General features: G+C 34.1%; 1 protein-coding gene across 7 annotated transcripts in view; it reads left to right on the forward strand.

The window, feature by feature from the left end:
- Nucleotides 1–22,222, forward strand: part of LOC135831225 (uncharacterized) — a 373,616-nt gene that overhangs the window by 255,348 nt on the left and 96,046 nt on the right. The window lies entirely within an intron of this gene.

A 22,222-nucleotide genomic window follows, 5' to 3' on the forward strand; every position in this document is an offset into this window, starting at 1 on the left:
TGTAAACAAAATGACAAGACTGAAATTCGCAGATAAAATTGTATTTTTGTTTACTATTATTCTTTATCATTTCTTTTTATGTTCATCTTTATGTTCCAACATCTGACCAATTAGTAAGTACTTCTTTTTTTCCAAAATAGAAGAAAGTTCTATGCTGTTTGTACATCTCTCACTTCAAATCACTACAATGCAGGTAATTTTGTCATATTTCAGCCCGATTTTCAACAAGATTTTATGATTTGATACCTTGGCAAATTTTCTCTTTGTGGCCTCTGTTTGTCTATCTATGTAGGTACATATTTGTATTTATCTATCTGTCTGTTTGTTTTTCATTTTTTGAACGAAGGAATATTTATTTCAACATCTTTTCATTTTTGCTCAACTTGGGAAATGTCAGGTGACCTTTCTTTTACTATTATTAGAATTTTTTTTATTTTTATTTTGAAAATGGTTTTAAAATATGTTTTGACTACGTTTTACTTATTGAAAAAAATTCCCATTTATAATTCGTTTGTTTTGTTGGAAATGAAGGATTTGAGCTTTTTCAAAACTGTAATTTTCCAAAAGGATTTTTCTTTGAAAGCTCAACCTTTCGGTGATTCGGTCAGTGGGGCAGGGTTACCCTGTTATATCCTTTAAAGCCCTTCGTTTCCCCAAAATGAGAAATTGGGGAATCTCCAAAGGGTTATGATATGTGCTACATGGGCTGCAACTTGCAACTTCTCGCATACAATAAACGTCGTAGGTTTCACTCTGAATTACGAGTTCACCTTCACCGCTTTTTTCGAAAAAACTATCGCCCTTAGCAATACTAATACGTTCACTGTACAATTTTCTTTCGTTTTGTAGAATCCCTGGGAAACGCGTCATATGATTAGTCGATCCTGAATTGACTCGAATTGTGATTTGGACTTGTGGTTTGACTTTGGAGAGGTTCGGGATTGTCTGCTAAGTATTCCTAAATGTAAAGTGAAAGCTCAATAATTAGGTACCTACCAAAACGGTATTTTGAAAAAATTACGTAAATATTGCGTGTGTAGGTGTACACAAACCTCATTGAGTATACCCGCTTCTGAAAAATCATCAATTATCACTACTTCATGGGATTTTTCTGCTACTTGTTGATAAAACGGACATCTTCTCACGCCAAACTCTTGTGTTTTTTCATCGTCAGTAATACTTGGTCTACCCATTAGAGTCAGGAGGCGGGATTTGAAGGGTGTCAATGCATCGTATGATATTTGACTCTCATCTACACCACCTCCACATCATATGTTCTAACATCATTACCAATATGGTTATATGTGAGGGCGCATACGGAAAGGGACCTACCGACCAAAAAAAAAAAAAAAAGTTCTCTGAAATTGTTGTAGGAACTCTGTAAAGGGTTCCTACAACAATACAACAATTTCAGAGAACTTTTTTTTTTTTTTTTTTTTTTTTGGTCGGTAGGTCCCTTTCCGTATGCGCCCTCACATATGAAATCACATGAACAATTAAAACATTTCAAAATTCCTTAATGGTTTTTTTGGTTCGTATTTATTTTCACCACATCTTTGACACCTACTGCATAGTTCATCTTTTAACAAATGTTCACTATTGTATAACCATCTCGTTACTATGTTAATATAATATACTTGATAGCATTTACTTACGCCATAGCCTGCAGTTGCTCTCCTTTCAGCCGGAACTTCCGGCCTTGCCATTGGATTAAAACGGTGGTTACCTCCTCACAATAAATTTTGAATGCAGTCAACTTTTCGAATAGGTATGGTTATGAAATTGAATTGTCAAGTAACTACATTTCTTCAACAATCTCTCTGTAAGTGTAATTACACAAACCGCAAATTTTCATTTCTTCAATTTTGAATGTAACATTTTGCTTTAATGTTTGTGATTTATCACAAATATCGTACAAAAATTCTGTTGCATCTTCTGGAGTCGGTTTTGTATAATGTTCACCAATAAGTTCTTGTAATTTACTTACAGTATACAAATTGATTATATGTATTACTGATTTTTAAAAAATTCATATCAACATCCAACAATTTTTCAAATAATTCATCTGGACCATCATTATTCCATCATTATTAATTTTGAAATTTAATCTATTATTTATAATATGTACTTTGGGTAACACATATAGCATAACATGAATGTCCAGTATTTTTGAAAGGAACTGTGTCATAACAAGAGTACAACTTGCTTTTTATTTCATTTTTTTGAGGTATATTATTTACAAGATTTTCATTACCTATCCAAGTTATTTACTGTTTTATTCTTCAAACAAGGATCTGCATTTGAAAATGTTCAAACAATAGGCTTATGGTAACTGAAGTAAGATTCATAAAATGAACATTTAAAATTTGATGAATTACTAAATACAATGCCTATTAATGTAGGTAGATAGTAATGCTCAAAATAATTCTAAAAATTTTTCATCGATGATACGAATAAGCAAGTGCCATCTAGCGTGACACCATTGAACTAACTTTTTTCGTCACGACCGATTTCTGTTCCATGAATTCCAACTGGAATATTTAATACAATAAGGCTTTTGACGTATTGCGGGTTGCATATCGGTTTGCCTGAACTTTATCGGTTTGGTGGGCATTCTTATCAGTGAGTATCAAAATTTCATATTTTGAGCAATTTTCACAAGGTGTTTTTGAAATGTATAGCTTTTATTTAGTTTTTTCTTCAATTTTAAACACTGTTAAACCCTGTAATGGAAAAAGATCCTCTCTTCGTCTAGTTTTAAAGAAGTTGATAAAACGTCTTTGAACCTCGACGAAGAGCGGATCTTTTTCTATCACAGGATTCAACAATGTTTAAAATTGAAGGAAAAACTAAATAAAAGCTATAAATTTCAAAAACACCTTGTGAAAATTGCTCAAAATATGAAATTTTGATACTCACTGATAAGAATGCCCACCAAACCGATAAAGTTCAGGCAAACCGATATGCAACCCGCAATACGTCAAAAGCCTTATGCATTCAAATTTCTACTAGAAAATTGAAGCAGTTTTGTGCTAAAGAAATTATGCGGAACTAATGAAGGAGAATACGAAATAAGTTAATTCAAATTTCACATGAAAAATTGTCATTTTTAGAGCAACAATATTGTACCTTTATGAGGATGACATTCAATTTTCTTCCATTTCAAAATTATGGCCTGAGAAAGGTAGGGACGTGATTTCAATCCGTGAACACGCCGATGTCTGATTGCTGAAAAACAATTAATTATATTTCACAGTATAAAATATTTAAGATATAGAATCTTTCTAACAATTCTAATTTTGTTGTTATAGAACGAATAAAATTCCGAAACGAATAATCTTTTGCATTTGACAAACACGCGGTCAGCGAAGTAAAACCAGATCGAAATGAATTTTTAAAAGAAAAATAATATCCCAATTACCAGAAAAATTTTCAAACATGGCCAAAAAAATCAAAAATACGCCATCAGATCCAATTTTTGGTACTGAATTTCAATTTTAGGGAGGATTTTTGAAAATTCAAATTTAGCTCATTTTCCATGGTGAAAAAAATCAAAATTGAATCAAATTGAGGTAGGAAGCTGAAATTTAGTTCATACTCTATTTTTGGTGTCCTGAATTTGAGTTGTCTTGGTTTCGAGTCGTTTTGGAGTTTCTGGCGAATTTCTGGATATTCCAGTTTTGAATAAATTGTCATAAAAATGTCTAAATGGAATTCCAGCTCCTGTGAATTCGGATTTATTCTCTGTTGTGACCCGTTCGATCAATGTGGGCACAAATTTTCGAAAACTGTTTCTAAATTGGTACCAATGGTACCTAAATCGATTTATAGATCGAAGTTGCTTAATTCTATTTGGTCCCTTTTTGGATTTATTTTACTAAAACTAGATAAATATAATTTGGAGATTTATTGAATACTCCAGAAAGGCTAAAAAGCATAGCCAATTAATTCGCGATGTTCGAAATAGAATTGAATCAAATTTCAGGTTCACATCTCAATTTAACCAAATTTTTGATTTGCAATTATAGAAATGGGTCAAATTTGAAAAATTTCTCAAAAATCGAAAAACCGAAATTCAGCTTCCAAAATATGACTTTTGGCGTATTTTTCGATACTTTTTTGTTTTCTTCATATGGTTTTAAAATTTGTCTGCTAGTTGAAAACTTCTTTTGTCGATAAGACAATTTACTTACTTGTACTCTTTCGTTTTCCACATGATATTTTCCAGATTCAAATTACAATGCATTTCGCTCATTATTTATTCCGTACCTAATGTCATCTCGTTTTTTCAACAGTTATTCCTCACATTATGACGTTTTATAGTTCGGTGACTTTTAAAAACTGCTGTAACAAAAAACTGAAAAAATCGACTCACTTGTTTTTGCTCCTTCGGATCCTTTACATAATAAGGTCCCAACGAGCGTATGTACTTGGCAGGGGCAAAAATGAAAAATAAAGCACACGAGACCGGAGACGAAAACGTCTTGTTGTTTAGGTCTAGGTACGTGTGTATTTCAATTTCATTTTTATTCTCCATGTTAGCTCTATCGAGCGAGTAATAAAATGTTATGTAGCTAGAAAATGAATTCTCTTATCTAATCGAGAGAATTTCGTTCGTATCGTGAGGAGAAAAAACAATAACATTTGAAAGAAAAACGAAAATTAGATACATATCTAATCGAGCGACGATGCTTGAACCGAGGAAAAAATAAAGTTGCAATTTAGAAGCGAATGTTGGTTGTTTTTGAAAATTATCGTCAGATACTAGACGGTTAATAGAGAGAATAAAACCGACGATTGGTTTCAACAAGCTGCTAAAGTTAATAGGTAAATATAACGGATACCTACAATCTAATAGTACTGTAAATAGCCAATAAAAAGCAATAAATAAAGTAGATAGAAACTCAGAGAAGTAAAAAAAAAACCTCGCTCTTCGAGAATGAAAAATACGTTAGTTGGGAAAGATGGAAATACAATGTGCGAATCGAAATAACAAGTGGGGTTCGGCTTAGCTCGCGGAATCATACCTATCAACACCAAGTTACACTTGAATTGGTAAAAATTTGCTCGATTGTATGCCTGTGATTTGGTATTGATTTAAAACCCAAGTTTTTAGGGAGTTGGATTTCAAGTACGCGTATAAAATGAGAGAAAAAAGCAAGAAAAAAAGAAAGAAAACAAAGTGCAAGTCTCTAAAAATGGGGAGAAACTAGAGGGTAAATGATGTACAACAGACTGTAGCGAAGAAAATGTACGTAAGTAGTTTAAAAGTTGGAAATTCGTTAATGGTACCGTATCCCTAGAGCCAATTTGTGAATCTGTTTGGTACCCCACGAGTAGTGTTTGAGAAAAATCCATATCGAATTAAAAACGATATGTTTTAATATTGCTACGTGTAATTATGCTTTTTCGAGGTGGAGGAAAGTATCTACTTTCATTTTTACTTCTTCGTCGGGATTATTATATTTTTTTAGAGAATGAAAATGATATGGAAGCGAGTTAATGCTCAAAGATTTCCTCTGCTTCGGTTTCATCAATTCTAATATTTAATTCTAATAAATCTGTTTATTGTTCAGCCTCTAAAGTTGACAGAACAAATAAACATCTAATGTGATTGGTGATGCATTGTGGCATAGGTGGCCGTACTCTCGGAGCTTGTCCTCCTCCTGGTGCTGCATATGGGGCATTTCTCTAAAAATTGAACAGTGAAAATGAGAATCAATCATGGTTTTGAAAGAAGTAACAATGGTGTGCTTAAAGAATACAATACAATGATGAATTTACTTACTCGGTTACATGTATTTTCAATATAATTTATTTAAAAATATATACCTACTTATTATTGACTTTATTTTTTCAAAATGATATTATAATTTAACTATTTAAACAGGTACGTATTTAAATGAAAAAATTAATATAAAAAATATATATAAATAAAATTCAATAGGTAAATTAATCTTATTTTATAAATTTACTAAATAAATTAATTCAAAAAAATATCTTCTCATCAATTCAGAAACAAATCGATCGTATATTTCTTCTCCAGCATACAATAGTACATATATAGAATATAGGAATAACATTCAAATCTACGATCAATAACTTTGCCACTTTTTCCTTACGTAAAATTTATTCTTGATTAAGGGGATTATAATGAACATAAGATCGAATGCTACGTATAAAAAAAGAGATATTGTCGAGTACCTACATTCTCGTATTCATATCAGATACTTAATGAAGAGATGTCGAGTTGTTCGAATAATTCAAGATCAAGGGAATACGCGTAGGGTATTTTTAAAATATTTTTTTGTCGTAATTTACTTACCTTTTGAAGATTTTTAATTAAAACTTATACGTTGTAAATAATACATAATCCACCTGCAATCTGTACGTAGATAAAGCACGCTCCAGAGAGGGATATACCTATACATTGTACGAGCTTCCTCTACCTAAAACCAATATTCATTTCATGCAATTATTTTATTTTCGATCGACGATGATTCGATGCCACACGGGGTAAATTTAATTTCACTTTGGTATGCTTAATTCAAAGAATAGGTAATGGGGAACGGATATGTTGGAGAATTTGTTATATATTCATTTGTATTATCATCCCATTGGTTTATTTGTTTACGACGACGATGCGAAACAGCGAGTTTGTTTGAGTTTCACGGCATCGAATGAAAATTTAATTTTCTCTCGTGATATATAATTTTTGGAATGAAAAGTCTTCTGTTGTGTAATTTCGCGATGAATTTTTACCGGTGATAATTGCGTTTGAATTTTTAATATCGTGTATATTGTGACGATGACGACGACGAAGTAGAGAAAGGTATACTGAAGTTTGTTTCCTGTTTGCTGTTTTTACTTAATTTTCAAGCAGATTTGGTGATTGATTTTTGAATTTACGAAACTTCCATTAATAAAATTGTCGAATATCAATTTTAACTCTGCGAGTGTTCGAATATGTGAAAAATCATTTATTTCGAGTCCTTGTTTGCATAACGGTGCACCTTGACGCGAAACATCCTTCAACCAGGTTGATAATTTTTCTTCTATTTCATCTCCATGTACAGATTTTCGTCCTGTTTTACCGTAGGAATTTTCAATTTTATTTCTGCGGGTTGTTCTTGGAATATTATACGTACTTATTGCCTGCTTGCAGCTAATACTTGTCAAGTGCGAAGAAAACGTTCATTTGCATATTTTGATAAATTTTTAGAAGGAGAAATTATGAAATCTTACTTTTGTTCTTATTTTTATAGAGGCCAGCGCATCAATCATATCTTGTTCTTGGATAGTTGAAACCCGTTTCCTTATTTTTAGTAGAAGACATTTTAAATCAATTTCTTGCTCAATTACTGAATGAACACTAGTAGGTCTACAAAAAACGTCAAAATATGTATTAAAGTGGCCGAAGATGGAAAATTGTCATATTCAGAGTTCCTAACTTGGCCATTTAAATAATTAAAAAACTGGTAAATTTTTCTGCAATTTTGAACTGTTTCTATGTTATGTAATTTAGACATTAATCTACAAGAAAATCACCAGACTGCAAAATAGTTTACAATTTTCATGCTTGCTAGACCAACTTGAAGAAGACGCTTCTGAGCAACATTTTTGCAAGAAAACTTGACATGTTTGAATTTTCAACTTGGGAAATTATAATCACGCACAATGGCAACACTGATTTTTTTAGTTGATATTCTTATATTCTATCTGTTGAGGCAGTGTTGCCACTTTCATTTAAGAAAAAGATCAACCAATTTCAACCACCACTCTTTTTTTTAAATGTAAGTTCTTAGTTGAAATTTGAAAGTGGCCAAAGATGGGTGTTTCACCCGCAAACTTCGCATTGGCGAATTTGATCTCCACTAAACTTCACTTTCGCTAACAAGGGACAATCTTTCTTCAGTTTTACCGATTGATTGTAACCTCAGGTGTCCTAATATGTACTGCCACTTCAGGGCAGGACTGTTCTTGAAGTTGATAAGTTCATAGGCTTTTTTACAGTTGACAAGTCTCTTGGGTTCAATTGGTTGACCAATTTCTTCTGTCGATATTTCTCGGTGACTTAATGTCATCAATTGACTCCGGCGAGATAAAATTCAGGAAAATAATCTGCTTCGGCTCCCTCCTATCAGTAGATCTTTCCCTCTGATCAAAAGATACTTTCACGGAGACATAGTCATCTAAAATCAATAGTTGTCGGACATTCTCATCGTACACTTTTGGTTGTTTCAAAATTTCATAACGCATTGATGATATGTATGGGTCCGACTGGTCCGACAACATTAATAAACTTCGGTTGAATTTTTGTGTGTGATGCAACCTATAATTTTTATATAAGTACCTTGTTTGACGCTTCCTGGGCCTCCTCTGATTGGTTCAGCCATTGAGTGAACTCGTGCAAAAGTGATGCATCCTGGGAACTGGTCCATGCGGGTGTGGTTCTGCATTTATTCTTCTGACTTGCAGTGTTTTGTCCATGGTTACTGGAAAACAATGTTCGACCTGTTTAACGAATTTAAGTAGTCTCTTTATGTAAGTAAACGGCATCTACAACGATCGTCATCTCCTTCGAAGGAAAACGTAGACTAGTACATCATTAAAATCGATCAGGTTAGATACTTAATTTACTCCAGAAGGCGTGAACATGAAGTTGGGTAGCTAAAAATCGAGTTGTGTGTTTTACTCGAGCTGTTTAACGAATTTAACCACATTTGAGTCGATTCTGGAAGGGACACCTCAAGAGTGGGTTTTTGATCAGCTTTTTTTAAAATAAAAATATCCAAAAATCAAAAATTTCTCTACATAAACAGACGAATTCGGTTAATACTTACGCACATAATACAGAAATAAATTTACAACGACGACGCGATTTTTTTTTCAATTCGTTGATGTTAACGATGAGATCGATTCAGAAATCCACTAAGATGAAAACGTAATCAATGCGCGATTCGTTTACGGTGTTCTTGAAATGCAACAGTTTTATCCTACTGAGTTTTTTTTTTTTTTTTTCAAACATCACATTGGATAATAAAACTGTTGCATTTCAAGAACACCGTAAAATGAATCGCGAATACTTAAATATCAATACGAATAAGATGTAACCTTACTTACAGAAATGTAGACTCTTCGAACACAATTTTAACTTATTTACGTACCTGTGAGACGATTCTAAATTCACTACTAAATGAATATATACAGGAGCAGTTTTTGTCAAATTTTATTAACATATACTGATATTACAAACACTACTCGGATACATAACCATCGGGGATCGCGAGGTCAATATTCTCATCGAAATTGATCAGGTTTTCGTTTTTCTTCACGATCCGTTTACGATTGAGCGCAGACGAACCCAACGGATGAAATGACGGCTTTTTGATGGGCAACTGATTTTCTTTATTGGAATATACGAAGGAGTTATCCGAATCGCCGCCCGTGCCATACCCAGAGCTTGAGCTTGAACCTGGCATATATAACTTCTGCCCATACGCCCGATATACGTAGGGAGTCGAATCTGCGGCTGAATACGGTTCGATTACGCTTTCGACGGTGTCATTACTGATACCCTCATCCGAAAGGATAGCATTCGAACTGAAAAAATGAAAAAAAAAACAAACTGAATGAATCCTCCGGAAAAAAAACACATGGTTGAAGTGAAAACACCACGTGAATAATTACTTACTCTTCATTCGAATGATCACGGCAACAACAGTATCGGATGCAACCGGCTAAACTGCTCCAATTAATGCCCATTTTGTCCTTTAAAAATTGCAAATTGATGAATAATTAAACTTTAAGTCGTAAGTCATAAATCAAAGAAAAAACACAGTCAATGGCTAAACTGCTCCAATTAATGCCCATTTTGTCCTTTAAAAATTGCAAATTAATGAATAATTAAACTTTAAAGTAAGTCATAAGTCATAAATCAAAGAGTCAATGGCGATTACGTGATTGGCGATTACGTGATTTGTGTAACGTGATGGAAATTTTCTTTAGTGGGTAAAAAAAAAACAACCAATCAGATTGCGTTCTTTCGTTGTGGTAGGGGTACCAGACATGAAAAAACTTGAAAATTTTACTTGTAACACCACTGTTACCAATAATCAGAGAAAAATAAATCCGCAATCCAGTACTTTATTCACCTTAGAAATGCCAAAATAACGAAACGGAAACGAAATAATAACGTTATTATAGCGTTATTCCTATTTGAATATTTCATGATAACGTTATTATAACGTTATTCAATCTACCTACCTACCTACCAACCTACCTACCTATACTTTTGAGAGGTGCCAAATACTGCTCTGTGATTGGTTGACGTATCGACCAATGAGAGAGCAGCATTGTCAACATCAATGCCGGAAAAACTTTAAATACAGGTAGCCCTCCACAGGAAATTCAATCCGCTCTATAATGCTGTCCAGTAAACATCTCATGCTTGATACTGTTCTTATGCAACATTCTGGCGATATGACCACTGGTGTTTATTGGCGGCTCTTGGAGCTTTACAACCGTTGTCAGTGAATCCTTTTGAGGGTTTTACTGTACAACAAATCCGCAACAAAGCGGCAAAGAGCGGACTTCGTTTTCGTTATGCAATGCGAAAACATGAGTTGATTAGTTTACTAATTACTCATGTAATCGGGAATGTATTTCCATTTAGTGATAGCTTATTTGATAAGTGGTTCAGTGCATCTCAGCTGTCTGGTGTTGTTCTGTAACATTTTATTGATTATAAATTCATAATTACCAAAATATAAATAGCCCCCCCCCCAGGTACCCAATTTCTTCTGCTACATTATTCGCATCCATTAAGAATTAATAAATTAAATACATTATTTAAAAAACATAAATATAAAATTTCATTACAAAAACAAACATGTTTTACATTTTAACACATAAACACTTTGTTGTTATTTGCATGAACAAAAAGACACCGCACCCTCACAATGCATTAATCAAATTAACGACATACTCAGTGATCAATCACAAACCTTCAATTTATTCCAGGAGAATACAATCCGCTGATAACTTTTGATCTCAATCCTTGGTTTAGAAACATGAATTGGTTCAATGTAACAAAATCAGCAACCTTCATGTTTCTCCATATAAGGCCATTGGCGAATTTCAGCACTACAAATTCAGTAGCACACATTCTTGAATTAATATTCTCACCTTCGAGGAGCAAAGAATGGACAAGAAACATTCTCTGCCATCACATTTCAATTAGAATCTCAGACACACTCGGAGGTGTAGATGACAGTAGTGGTGACAAAGGTCTCCTCTGGTCACACATCTCAAATAAAATTTTGTAAACACTCTGGACTATTTGAATGCATATTGCAAATGGTACCTTTAAGTTTTTGATCCCTACTGTATTACAAGTATTCTTACCAAATAAACTAGTGCTAAGCTTATAGTATGTAGTATTAAGATAAGTTTTTTCTAAACGATTTTATTTTGAAGAAGTGGTTCGCAACGAATACCTTTAAATCATAGCAAACTTCGCATTTGGGAAACTCTATGTGGACATCAGTTAATACCTTATTTATACATACATCGCAAGGATGGCGCAAAATATAATCTTTCCAAAGTCTGTAGAGTAGTTCAATATTCACTACCAAGTCGAATACGCTTTTGTTCGGTTTTCTCAAGTTACCATGGTTCAAGCGATTGAAATAAATCGCATACCTACGATTTTCAACCACATTCGTACTGAGAAAACCAAATATGTAATTAATTGGCGGTATTGATATCCATCACCAATAAAATAGTTGTTCCAGGACAATACAATCCACTGATGTCTTCTGATCTCAATCCTTGGTTTGGAAACATGAATTGGTTTAATGTAACGAAATCAGCAGCCTTGATGTTGCTCCATCTGATGTTATTGGCGAATTTTGGCACTACAAACTCAGTAGCGCACGTTCTTGGGTTGATATTCTCGCCTTCAAGAAGCAAAGAATGGATGAGAAACATTCTCTGCCCACACATTTCAATTAGAATCTCAGACACGCTCGGAGGTGTAGATAGCAGTAGTGGTGACAAAGGTCTCCTCTGGTCCCACATCTCAAATAAAATTTTGTACATCATTCGGGACTATTTGAATGCATACCTATTGCATATGGTACCTTAAAGTTTGTGATCCCTACTGTGCATCTCAGGAAACAATCTTTTGAAAATTTCAAACCTTGTTTAGGCCATACATGGTGTCTAGGGAGTGGTAGTACTACTAACTTCAGATTTGGATATAACCGAGTACAAGTAAAAGAAAGTAAGGTAAACAAGTTGCCTATTTTGAAAATTAAAGGGGCAAAATACGTTTTAAAAATCTAACAACCGAAAGTCAATTTTGACCATAGGGGTCGGAAGTACTTCGAAAAATGAACAAAATTTCCTATTATGACTCTTTGCCCAACTTACAAATTGAAGGGGCTACAAATGATTTTCGATTTCAAAAAATTAGGTGAAAAAAATGAATGCGGAAGGAAATGAATACTACGTCAAAAAATAAACAAATTTTGTCGTGATCATCTTTTTTTCTTACTCTAAAATTTATAAGTTTTTGACGCTCAGCAATTTTCAATTAGCGGAAAATTTCATTAAACTCACAATAAGCTTCGAAAACTTCTTAAATCTTAGAGTAAGAAAAAAAATGATCTTGACAAAATTTGTTCAATTCTGGACATTATATATCTAGTATTCATTTCCGTATTCATTTTTTTCATCGCGATTTTTTGAAATAAAAAGTTATTTGTAGTCTCCTTCAATGTGCAAGGTAGGAAAAACGTCATAATAGGTAATGTTGTTCATTTTTCAAATTACTAGTGACCCCCATGGTCAAAATTGGATTTTGGCTCTTAAATTTTGAAGATTGGCCACATCTTCACATATGGCCTTTTTTTCTTAGTCCTACTCGGTTGTATCCAAATTATGGGATTGTTGTACAGATTTTATAATACAGCTTTGAAAACACACTTGTGTGATCTTAGATGCATTATGAAATAGTGATTGCGATATATGCCTTAATATTCGAAAATTTTTCACTCTATTAATAACTCTTTCAATGTGAATCCTGGCTTGTGCTGTTCCTGTTGATTCATACATTTCTTGCGCTGAAAATTGTGGGGTATTTTTAAATGGAGGAATATTATAGCTGACGTCTTCAGGCATTGAATCTGAAATGGTAAAACCTTTATCAGCTGATACGTATAAGGTCCCCAGGTACGAATACATTTAAAACACCACAATGTTCTGTAATCACTTTATCACTGAAAGATCCAGGATAACATTCACTACAATAAGCGCAGGTTCCGTTTGGGGCACAGCCAATTGAAAATTTGAATGTATTCATACCTTTGTATGTGCTACAAGTATGTCATTTTCTGATGCTCCATGTCACTAGGTACATCGCATGGCACTTCCGTGCAATAAATAATTATTCTGCAATTGGGAAATGTTTCAAACGCCTTATGTGGAAAAAACAAGCAGACGTGGTCTTTGTCTACGAATAGCTTGTAGCCGTTCTGTCACCTTGTCTTCTATAAGGTTGAAACAAGTTACAAATTCTTTACAATCCAATAAATTTGCATTGTAGTCATTCACTTCTTTATTATATGTTCTTCCAACTCAATACATATCCTGCTGCCTCGCAAGATGCTGAGCTTGCCATAGCCAGTGCAGGAATGTTGTATCCGACGTTTGGATGCTCGCCATCTCTGCCTCAGTCAGCCATAATCTGATTGAATGAAGCAGTGATGCCTCGCCATCCACCCTCGCCAAAAACCTGTCATGAGCCGGTACAAGACTGAAAATTTGCGAAAAGGAGCTGAAGAATTATTCACATGAACAAGGATGAGGCGATTCACCTTAGGTGTATAGAGAAATTCGAAAAGTTTGAAAAAAATAGAAAACAAACGTACTTAACTGCAAACATTACATCGTCGATGGACACCTACGACATCATTTGAAGCTTGGCCCTCGCTGACTCATTTAATGATGCTCGAGACCACCCAAGCATCACAATTCTGGCATTCTGTACGCATTCTTACGTATTCATTTTGAATGTATTTTAGTTTCATTAGTAATTTCTCTACTTTTCAATATGTTAATTTCATCTGCGCTCATACAATTATTGGCCATATGCGTCAAACATTCTGCAAATTTCTGACCATTTCTTTGACGCATAATAGTTTCTAACTTGTATGCACAAAATAAATCCCAAAGATAATTTCCACACAATAAAGAAAACAAATCATGGAATTTCAGCGTTAAAAACTCAGTAGCACATGTTCTTGGATTAATATTCTCACCTTCAAGTAACATTGAATGGATGAGAAACATCATCTTGTGTTCATTAGGCATTTATATTGAAAAGCGCAGTTATCTAGTATAGGTAAATAGGTAAATGTTTGGAAGTCCAAACACCTTCACTTCTAGATCCTTTCGTTACCTTTTTGGCCAAAAAAATCTTTCAAGTCCTCTGATCAGGTTTTGTATCAGATAGGTTACAGCGATCATTCTAAAATTTATTTGAAAGGAATTATTTTGAAAATTTATAGCTTTTTCATTACACCAATGTATAACAAATGCATATAATCCAAGGGTACATTCTTCACTAGATCAAAATTTTTGAGGATGACTTCAAAAAGAAAAAAGTCACCGGAGTAGTATTCGACATTGTCGTAAGTCGTCCGAAAGATCTTCGGAAATGCAATGTATTCTGTGCTCTGGTAATTCATTTGTAAATATTTAGCTACCCTTATCGTGTATCTAGTCTAAATAGGTAAATGTTTGGAAGTCCAACCACCTTCACTTCCAGATCCTTTTGTTACCTTTTTGGTCAAAAAAATCTTTCAGGTCCTCTGATCAGGTTTTGTATGTATATCAGATAGGTTACAGCGATCATTCTGAAATTTATTTAAAAGGAATTATTTTGAAAATTTATTACCTGGTTTTCTATTGTTCTTTTATTATTTATGTTTACGTATATTATAATATGCAATTTAATGGAACATAAGCAAATTCACAATCTCAATTGCAATGCAGTTTTCTAGTAAAATTATTTGTACCTCTTCTTTTTCAAATAACTTGTCTGAACATAGTTATGACTGAAATCAGTGCCGCATTGTTATCAATGGATGATTTCAAGCAATTCCAAGCTGAATTACAGCGTATGTCTTCCAGTAATTGTACAGGTTTACCGCAATCTTCATCTGTACCCGGGCTTTGGTTTGTTGTGGTATGGTTTCTGAAGAATTTGATTACAGTTTTCATCTTATTGATAATCGAATCATGGCGGTACTGGAGGAGAAATAAATGTAGGATAAAAATTACCAATGGTGGCAGAGGGGAACAACAACGGCCTCCTCTGCCCACTCATTTCATTGAAATCTCAGACATGCTCGGAGGTTGAGATGGCAGTATTGGTGACAAAGGTCTCTTCTGGTCACACATCTCAAATAAAATTTCGTACACACTTGGAACTATTTGAATGCATATTGCATATTTTATGGTACTTTTAAGTTTTTAATCCCTACTGTATTACTAGTATTCTTAACAAATAAACTAGTGCTAACCTTGTAGTATGTAGTATTAAGATGAGTTTTTTCTTCTCAAACTTTTTTTGGGCCATTCATGGTGTCCGAGGAGTGGTAGTACTAACTTCAGATTTGGATATAACCGAGTACGAGTAAAAGAAAATTGAAAAATGAACATCTATGAGGTTTTGCTCAACTTGCGTTTGCCCAACTTGCAAATTGAAATGGCTACAATAATGATTTTCGATTTCAAAAAATCTCGATTAAAAATTAAATGCGTAAGGAAATTTTTTCTTACTCTGAACTTTAAAAGTTTTTGAAGCTCAACAATTTTTGATTTGTGAGAAATTCAATTAAATTTACAATTTTCGAACCTCAAAACCTTCTTAAATTTTAGAGTAAGAAAAAAATGATCGTGACAATCTTTGTTCATTTTTTGACATAGTATTCATTCTCACATTCATTTTTTTTATCGCGATTTTTTGAAGTTGAAAGCCATTTGTAGTCCCTTAAATTTGCAAGTTGGGCAAAACGTCATGATGGGTGAGTTTGTTCATTTTTCAAATTACAACCGACCCTCATGGTCAAAATTGGATTTTGGCTGTTGGATTTTGTAAACGTATTTTGCTCCTTTAATTTTGAAGATAGGTCGCACTTTCACATAACCTTTTTTATTAGTCATACTCCGTTGTATCCAAATCTGAAGTTTATACCAACACTCCCTGGACACCCTGTATGTACTTTAACATTATTTAAATTTACACTCTCTAAGCTAGCTAATAACTAAGTCTTGGTTGGGACATTGAAATATACTATACTTCTAAAAGGGAAAATTTCCCCTAATTAATTTTTTTCTATACACACTGTCTCATCTACACCATACTTACTTATTCACTAAGGCTAACTCTAACTGGGCTTCATTCATCCTTTTTTTTTTTTTTCGGGTCCCCAATCCCAACGAGGAGTGTGGAAAATTTATTACGAGAATATATATTACAAATGCATAACTTACTACCATGAAGGTTTACCAAAAAAGCTACACAGTACACATCTTACGTATATTGCGTAACTATAGATGTACATTACAAAGTATAACTAAATTAAATTGATGACAATTGAAATTATGAGGAAGAACTCTTGTGGGGAAACCTCGTTGTAAAACGTGAACAATAAAGAATGACTTATATCGTACAAATGCAAAATATAAAAATAGAATAGCAATGATGTCAATTAAAAATAAATAAACAAACAAACAAAGGAAATTGCATCTTATTTTTTACGAGAATACCAGATCAAAGTTAAGTTCCATCTGAAAGAGTGAGAAAAATGTTGATTATTATTTTATAACACATTCCGCCCGTTAATGACTAGAAAGTAAGCAAATCTATAATTCCAACTTTCAAACAGCTGGTTGACGGGCATTGTTGATATTTCTATTACCACCTCCAATCGGATTGTATCTCATGTTTCTTGACATGATTAATGATTTTTAAGTTGTTATCAATTTCGTATCATCAGGATCAGTATAAGTCATTTTGACGTTTCCCTTTACGGTATGTTGAATCAAAATCATGGTATCATCGTCATCAATACCGAAAATCGGAATCCAAAGGTGCTCTAATCTTGGTTTTTTATTTCGGCGTTGACGTCGTTATCATCCGTTCGTTCATCTCTTACTTCGCATTTTTCATCTGCTTTTTCGTCTTTCAGTTCACATTTTTCATCAAGTGCTGGAACAGTATTAGTAGGTTTTATTTCGATGTCGATAGTTGCACTTTCTGTATTTGATGTAGCTGAAGAATTTGGTATGACATGAATGTTGTTTGTAATTGAAGCAAGAGGATCCGAAGAGAGGAGACAGATCGATTCAAACGTTTTGGCCTGCTTGAGAATGATACATTCATCTTCGGATAAGTATGCCGTTTGTTTTAATCGAGCTACTCCTTTACTTTGAACAACTTCTGTAATCTGGTCAGGGTAACTTATTTCAAATGGCGAGGCGTTCGTAATATCGTTCTTATCAAAGTGAACTTCGCATATCCATTTCGTCTTCAGTTTGTGCTGCTTTTCGTCGAGTTTTAAATTTTCTTCCCATTCCTAATAATCGGATAATTGTAACGATGGTTTTAATTGTATTTTTAATGTAAATCGATGTTGATGTTTGTTATTACGAACATACAAAATGATATTCAGATATTGAAATGAATGATGAATATTCTCTAGAGAGACGTTTCCTCTCGTTTCGTTTTCAGTTTCTGACGGTTCGAGCTGAATTTTGATCGAATCCAGCGAACTCGCCTGTATTCTCGTCGATATTGAGTGAATCGTTTAAATTTTTGTCAGTGGAAGTTCCTCCGACTAGAGCTTTCCACATTCGCATTTCAATTTCAAAAAATCAAAAAACAAAAACCTATCACTCTGATACCATGTTCGGATAACTTAGGTTGTGCCGTGCATTCATCCCCCGTTGTAACCCCCCAGAGGGTGAATATAATTGATATTAACCTGTCCTCCGTTATGTCGTTGTGAGACAGGGTTTCTATGCCTCCTCCGACGATTCATCCTCATCATCTGCTTCGATATCGATAGGCCGGAGGGGGAGTCGCCTCCGAGGAGCTACATTCAGTGAATCCGTCCTGTAAAAACAAAAAAGAAACAACACTGAAATGTCTGAATGAAAAAAAATAAATAAATAAATAAAATAAAACAAACACAAGGTACTTACGTGCTAGCCAACGGCGTCGATGTCATCAGTGGATGGTAAGGTACGCGGTATAAATTTTCTATATCAAAATCCGGCGAATGACCATCCATAACCACCCCTGAAGGACCAGCAATCGCCGCTGGCTGCACCGCCGCCGCCGCCGGTTCATCTTCATATACTTGGAAAGGCTCAGGCTCGTTCCTGAAAAAAATAATAGTGTGCTACGCACACTAAAAATAAAATAAAATTAAATTGAATGAATGATTAGATTATTGAATGAAAAATGAATAAAAATTAAACTTACACCAGCGGCTGCTCTATTTCGTTTTCTTCTGTGTCCGAAATTGAAATAATGGATACATCGGAAATCGAAATTATGGATACATCAGAACTCGAAATTATTTCAAAGTAGTATGTCGGTCACTTCGGTCCACTTGCGGGTCGAGTCCGGATTTTCCACGCTGGGACCGTGGGAAATGCCGGTCAAGTTGAATGATATGAAAAATTTATAAAATACTGCTGATCAAACAACTATGAACTTCAGGAGAACTTGATTGAATAGTTACCAAAATGCATGAATGAAAAATTTCACAGAAATACTTGTAAAAAATACAGATTTGAAAAATCGTTTAAAGAACATCAAAATTGACAAAACATTGAAAAATTAACAAAAACGAGTCAGAGTCAATGAATTGAATCGAGAATTTTTACCCAAACCTAACCCCACCCGAGACAACTCAAAAAAAAAAAGCTCAAGATTTAATTTTGAGTCCAACCTACCCTCCCTCCTCCCCTCGCGCCCTGCACCTGGCCAGTCCCGAAATGAACAGAAAAAAAACACCTTAAAACTATAATACATATTAAAAAAAAAAACGCAACAAGTTGAAAAAATCGAAAATTTACATTAAAAAAACGAGTTAAAAAATCGATATAGTTACCTAACCTTTCCTAAAAAAATTCACATTTAAAAAACACAAGTTAAAAAAACCAATAAAAACATTTCAAAAAAGAAAATTCACATTAAAAAAACGAGTTGAAAAAATCAATATACCTAACCTTTCCTAAAAAAATTCACATTTAGAAACACATATTAAAAAAACCGATAAAAACTTTTCAAAAAATAAACTACACATTACAAAAACGAGTTGAAAAAAAAATAATAACAATTCGCGACAGAACTCGCAGGAGCAAGTTGGCGCAGCCATTAGTTTGTTTACAAATACGAATAAATTTTGACTGGCTTCATTCATCCTAAAATAGCCTTTAGTTTAATTCCCTTTTGCATAGCCATAACCCTCAATTCAGTCATTTTGTATTGATGATAGTCGGTAATAGCTGGTTCATTGAATACTGCAGATTCACAGGTACGTACTATTCGAAATTGAATAAAGAGTCATCAGAAGGGAAAATATTCCCTATAACACTGTCATTTAATAAATTGAGTAGCTCATGTTTTCACATAGCGTAGTGAAAATGATTCTGCTCTCCTGCTTGAAGAAAGATCTGTATCTGATCATTGGGACTGTTTCATCAAATTCATCTCGAGTAGCTATTTGCATTAATTTAGACTGTTCTCGTTTCACCCACAGTAACTTCTCTTCTTCTGCCCTTGACCACATATCTACAGAATACTCCTGCAAAAGCCTTTTAAACCCAGTGAAACAGTCATCAGTTCATTACAGTCTGAGAATAACTGTAGCCTATAATATTCTGTTTGGGAAACTTTATAATTTTTAAGACTTAATAAGCCAGGAAACCACACAGAAGTACCATGGGGAAATAAAAGTGGATACTGCGAGCTCTTATTATGCAGAACTGAAAATTGAAACAAAACTGGGTTTTCCATATCGCAACCTGTCTAGGCTCACAAGAATCAGCAAATTTCAAAATTCCAGCTAATTCTGGTATTTTTGGTTTATCATGTGTTTGGAGATGTTGATAGTAAGACATTCTAGAGCGCATCAAGCTCTCTTTCTTACTGCATTTCTATGTATGATAGTTTCTTCTCAGACCCTTCTGGGCTAGCTTCTAGTGTTGTTGGATTTTCTATAAAGATCGAGTAGTCCATTTACCTACCACTTACACTCTACTGCAGGATAAAATTTGAGCTCTATCAAGAACACTTTTGAACTGCTGTTTGAACTTGAATTTTAAAAATTTAAAAGTAATCATTATTCGGAAAGTAGATGAAGAAAGCTGCAATTTGAGTACACTTTGCTGCAACATGCTGGTCAATGAGTTTAACAAAACAGGAATGCCACATAAAACAACAGAAAATCCATGTTTGCGAAAAGCCGAAAGAAGTTGACTGTAAAAAATGGGTTTTTGAAGGTTTTTCATCTGCATACATTTTTTTTTTACCAAAATAATAATTTGGTGATCTCAGAGCACAGAATTATCATTCTAGTAAAGAAAATGATGCGTTCAGAAAAAGTTTTTATGGTCATTGTTGTCGCCTTTTGCCTTACGTGAGTCCTGTTTTATGTACGTGCCTTTCCCATTTTGTTAAATCCCTTCCCCTGCTATAAGGTTGCAGCAAAGTACCATCAAATTGCAGTTTTTTTCATCTACTTTTCGAATATAATTATTACAATCACTTATTGATCCTTAACAGAACAAAGTGCACGGAATGATCCACGTTTCTTTATGAAATTGGCAACTCAGAAACACATACCAAACCATCAAAAATTCAACGATGAATGTTTCATTTACTGAAATTTGATTCCAATAAACGACTTAACGTCCAACGAATGTACAAACTACAATATTACAAATTATGTTAGTCCGTTATAATTGGCGCGCAACGCACACCTTCAATCATAAACTCAACCCATATGACACATTTAGGTATACCTAACAACTTTGACTCATTGGAAAATCTTAATTCCTGGCGAAATTCCTCCGAATGATTTTAATCACTTTTTAATCGAATTAGTTACATTTTTTTGCATACCTACCTAATGGATTACGCTCCGCTAATTCGTTGGGGGTAAAATACTAGCGAAATATTAAACGAAACCCCGAGCTTTCTCAATAAAGTTATCTGACGTTAAAATTAAAGCCACGACGAGGGATTAAAGGACGTCTTGAGTAGACTGATATTTTGTATCATGGTATGGCGTTGGCAGTATTTTTAAATTATACCGTTACGTCGTCGTCGTCGTCGTCGGTCGTTGCTGACGGTAGAAAATTTCAAAGTCTCGAATTAACTTGTCATAAAGATGGTAAAAAATTGACGGAAAACAAGACCCGAATATAATTAATCTTATCAATAATCCCATGATCCGATGTAGTGTTATAAAATTTTATCATTGGAAAAATTATCCGCGTAGTATACGAGTAGGTATTATGAATTCTCTAGCATATCTTTGATAAATGATTTATAAAATGTAAATAAGAAGGGAAAAAAATGTGTCCTTGACGTTCGTATACAAAACGTGGGTTAACAAACTTGAAAATTGGTACACGTGCTGTGCTCTATTCGTCTACATGAGTGAAAAAACCCCCTGCCCATTTTCCTTAGTCGAGAAAGAGCTACAGCGGCGCATGGCACAACAAAAAGTCGAAATTTGACGCTGCAAACTTTTACCACTTAAACGAATTATGTTTAATGCATAAATCCAGCTCGGCCATACGATTGTAGCGTGAAAATATGCGTTGGATAAATATTTTTCCTCGATGTACGCGTAAATAAATGGCATTTTTATCGTTTTGACGTAAAGAGAAAATCCAGACAAGGAATACCACCTACTAGTATAGTAGAATAACTGAAGGGAAAAATGTGTATGTGAAAAAAATAGATTTTCCTCCGGTACCATATCGGGGTGAAAAAAAAACAGCGTTTTCCAAGGGTAAACGAAATTTCTCATTTTTTCCATGTCTCATTCGCTAACCCCTCCCCTGTTTCTTTGCCTGGTCGCTTTTCTGTGTTTATTTTCTGCCCGTTCGTTGTACCGGGGCTAGTTCG

The sequence above is a fragment of the Planococcus citri genome, chromosome 1 (assembly GCF_950023065.1).
Source record: "Planococcus citri chromosome 1, ihPlaCitr1.1, whole genome shotgun sequence".
Lineage (NCBI taxonomy): Eukaryota > Metazoa > Arthropoda > Insecta > Hemiptera > Pseudococcidae > Planococcus > Planococcus citri.